The sequence below is a fragment of the Capsicum annuum genome, chromosome 8 (assembly GCF_002878395.1).
Source record: "Capsicum annuum cultivar UCD-10X-F1 chromosome 8, UCD10Xv1.1, whole genome shotgun sequence".
Lineage (NCBI taxonomy): Eukaryota > Viridiplantae > Streptophyta > Magnoliopsida > Solanales > Solanaceae > Capsicum > Capsicum annuum.
Window position 1 is genome coordinate 153,463,924 of NC_061118.1, and position 4,645 is coordinate 153,468,568.

At 32.4% G+C, this 4,645-nt stretch overlaps 1 long non-coding RNA gene across 1 annotated transcript; it reads right to left on the reverse strand.

Moving 5' to 3' along the window:
- Positions 1-611: 611 nt before the first annotated feature.
- Positions 612-3,421, reverse strand: LOC124886442. Its single transcript, XR_007043615.1, has 3 exons — positions 1,527-3,421; positions 1,300-1,367; positions 612-1,217 (listed from the first exon to the last, which is right to left on the reverse strand). It is a non-coding gene; the product is annotated as an uncharacterized LOC124886442 (long non-coding RNA).
- Positions 3,422-4,645: the final 1,224 nt, after the last annotated feature.

Sequence of the window (4,645 nt, forward strand, 5' to 3'; positions counted from 1 at the left end):
AAGAAGAATAAATCAAGGAAACAAAAAACCATTTTAGCACACAAAACTTTCTCCACTTACTCCTTTAAATAGCATATATAACTAGAATTGTCAAGAATCAGAACATTCATCCAGATGTGTATATGCAAAATACTGATAAAGCATATGATTTACTAGTAGCTTGCATATTTAACAGATATTTTTGGATGTTATTAAGCTGTAAATCAAGGAAAAAATTAAGAAAAACTCATTAAAATGAAGGGCAATCCGGTACACGAAAGTTCTCTCTATGCATAGAATTCAGGGAAAGCCCAGACCACAGGCTCCATTATACACAGCCATACGCCGCATTTCGACAAGAGGTTGTTTCCACGTTTTCTCCTGATCACATGCAACTTTACCAGCGACTTCAAACAAAACTCATTGACAATACAAAATTTCCAAATAAATGAAAACACAGATAGATGATAATTTAGAAGAAAAATGATAGTATTATAATAGAAAGCTTCAAGAATTAGCGGCCTTCAATCAAGAAAATAACTTTAAAAACTAATTAACAATCAAAATTCGTAAATTAATGAAAAACACAGATATGACAGATTAAGAGACACGAATCTGATCAAGGCAAAATATCACACGTTGTTGACAAGCGACAAAGACGTTCAAACATTCGTTAAAAAAAATTGGGATAAAACAGAAGTTAGACAAATAAAATGTATGAACATTCAACAACAACAACATACCCAAGCATTCAAGTTCTATTTTTCTAAAATATGAACTCATACTTGTGATCAACAAGCATTTGTAAATTACCCAGCTGGTTCCTTGAGAGGTAAATAAGACTCCAGAAAGCTTCTTTGCATGTAGAATAAGAATAATTGTAACACCGCGAGATGGAGCAAGAAAAAGCTAAAACTATCATCTCTGCAAGACTAAATGTAAGAAAAAGATGGGATGCTACAAGTCATATCAGTGTTTGTTATAGACTTCTATTTTTAAACCGATAACTTTCGGTGTTTGTTATAGATTTCTTCTCAAAATGACACTAAAGTCAAAAAAGATCACAACAACTGCTCAATAGCATGGAACAGGAGAAAAGACTGATCTAAATGAATTCCTTAAGAGAGCACATTCACTTTACAAACATTGAAGCTTCTACGCAACCCATAGCCCAAGCATGTAGGCAAAGCCGAACACGCGCATCATACGCGAGCATGCGATGCCACGGGTCCAATGCACTGTATTAGATAGAAAATCATCACGGATAATACTGCTAGAGTAACTGTACATTATAAATTTGTTTGTTACCAATAAAGGTACCTGGCATGAAAGGTTGGAACGCGAGCGGGAAAAGAACCTGACGCCCTCCACTTTCAGCAACAGTCATCCTAAAAACAGGTGCAAGCAGATTTAAACTGAAATTCAGGAAGTATTGTGCTTTCAAAGAAGAAAGGCACAAAGGCCCCTGTAAAAGATATAGCTTTAGGTTTTGTTACTAGTTCATGAACAAAGCTCACAGATGAGTCAGAATGATTTGGAACTTTGACCTGGTGGGTTATGCCAGAAGAAATGTTAATATCTGCCTTAGTTGAGAGACCACTATCTTCTGCCATAGATTGCAATTAGCTGCTCTAGAGGCAGGGATCCGTTCGTCAACTTCTGTGATTTCAGCAGCAGGACAGCAAAATGGAGGTGCACTGGGAACTTATTCATCAGAATTGACCTTCTTCTGTAATTCCCAGAGGTCATATCCTGAAAGTGATAAAATTAGCTTCACAAGAGAGTGTCTAAGTTCTCTAGATGATATGAGTAACCACGTAGTCCATGATAAAAAACCCATTGCACAAGTAGATCAATTTAAATTCAACTCGGAAACATTCTGCAAAGTGGAAAAGGAAACTGTAGCTCAGCCTTGGTGATCATTTTAGTACAGTCATATTATCATCAACTCTTGATGAGGGACGAAATCGAACTACTCACATTTCTCAGTGTGTAAAGCATGCTATTTTACTCGTCTAGCAAAACCTGACAGCTGAAAATTTGAGAAAAAGAAGCATTATATATGTCGACTAGTGCTTCATGTGAATATGACCACCTCCTTTTACATTGCAGGTGACAACCTACTTGTGCTGTAAGATTTTGAGATAGTTCAGGCTGCAATGAACAATGTCCAACACAGTGAAGGAGGCTCGGAAGAAGGAAGAGAAGTTGAAGAGCTAGGGATGTCTCAACCTTGGCACTCGTGTGAGTCCTATAAAAGGAAAGAAATAGGAGAATTTTTAAAGATATAGAAAAAACATGTATATCTGAGGAATAGCCTATCATTCCAAGTTTCTTTTTTGTGCACCTACTAAATTCCTGTTTGTATAGATAGAAGTCTTAGAAGACTGGGTGTCATTTTCCGAACATAGACAATCATATTATGCCGTAGATTCTCTATGGTATACTTCTTGCACACATGATTTTTCCACTATTAATATAATTATCATTGTTATTAAGAAAAGGATTGAACACATTCATGCGTAAAATATTTTGTTTTTTGTCCCCACAATTTTTCATCTTCAAGATAATGTTTGAATGCCGAAAGCATTCATAACCATTGGAATAACATAATCAGTTCACCAGTAAATATTAGTAGTTTTAAAGCAATTGAAAACTTTACAACAGACCAGTACATTCCTACAAATGGGGTTTGAGGAGGGTAAGTGTACGAAGTCTATACCACTATCTTAGAATGAAGTGAGAGGCTATTTCCGATGGACACCCGGCTTAGGACAAAATTGTATAAAAAAGACATCATAAAGGAAGTCAATTGAAAACTTTGCAAATGAAAAACTCAGAACTACAATACCTAGTTGAGGAATTCTAAGTCATATATATGTGAAACAGTTATTTTCTCAGATAGCTAATGATCTTTTTTTCAGTATATTTTCAACAACTCCTTATCAATAAAAGAAAAGTATATAGTCACATAATCTCTCTTTTTTTTTTTTAAATAACCATGGTATCCCGGTCAATTTGTACGCATCTTGACTAACTTCATGGGGTACCTTCTATCAGTAGAGGTAACCCACTAACTTTTTTCACCAAGGCATGGATAGATGGGAAGAAATTACTTAGTATTTTTGTCTCCTGTTGATTAAACATTAGGCCACACCCTTTATTGCTAAATAGCACACAATCTCAAGTCGTGGAAGATAAAAGTTGTAAGATTTATAATTCTTAGAAATAGCAACGCACAGAAATCTAAAGTAAAGAGTGCAGATGAAGACATCACATAAGAGCACATTCAGACAACCACTAATGACGAGCATCATATCTTCCTTAAAGGATATCTTTGAATAACTGCTTCAATTTTGGATAATAGCATCATAGCATAATTCAGTATAACCAAGTTCTAAAGCGAAGAATTTCAAGAATATGGGGAAACCCCACATAGATAAAGACCGAAATAAATAATCAAACAAAAAACAAACCCATATAGAATAAGAAGATAAATATCAAAAAAAAAAAAAAAAATCAAATTTCAAGAATTATGGGGAGACCTCTCTAACCCACTTTGGGGCGTTGTTATCAAGACCCTCAAGTGAACATCTGCTACTCAAATCGCTTGTATAATTAAAGAAAAGAAAAGAAAAAAAAAACATTAACAAGAAAACCACTAACATTATTTCAATTTTAAAATTATGTACTCCAATGTTAGTTCTGTATTCGAGCAAAAATAAATAAATTAATTATTATATTTTTAAAAATTATGTATTCAAATACTAATTATATATCTAAAATTATAAAATAAAAAATTATTTATAATTTCGCAAAGAATGAGAAGAGAAAGTAATTTATGTAAGTAGTACAAATAGGAATCCGCACGTAATTCCACATTGTAGGCCGCAGTAATTAGTGCAAAATATAAACACGTTGCATGAGACTAATTTAGACTTGGACATGAGGCTGACTTTTCTTTTTGAGGGAACAGTAAAAAAGCACACCTACGAAATTTCGATTCTTCCACTTTTATATCTAAATTATTATAATTGCGTATTTTCTAAATTATTATCAAATGTCTATCAAAAAGAATACTTTAATTATTACTTATTTATTTTCCTATCTGAATGATGGTGATATTTCATGTAAAAAAAATAATAATAATAATTGATAGTTAAAGTGTGTTTTAATAAATATTTGGTGATATTTTAGGAATGAAATTAAAAAAAAAAAAAAAAAAGGTGTGATTTTTAAAAGCAAATGCTCTACAGTTAAGTGTAAGGTCTATTAAATCCGTCAAAAAGTTTCAACGAAAGAGACGGGTTTATGCAAGATCTACTAATGAGAAAAATAGGTTTTATATATATATTAGTGAACTTTTTCATGTTACGCACGATCGTTGAGCTTTCTTAAATTTATAATATAATTTTTTTCAGTTTTCTAGATGCTATAATAATCACAAAAGTGCATTTCATTAGTTTGTATTTTTTAAAAAAAAAAATTATAATTTACAAAATAAAATATAATAATACTTACAATGTTAAGTTATATGTGTATTTTGAATTTGAGGATATATATTGATCGCTTAATGATATGTTCATTCATATTTTCAATTGAAAAAAGACAAAGATCGAAAATTCATGATTACTTATGTGATTTTGCAATGTCAACAATCTTGATT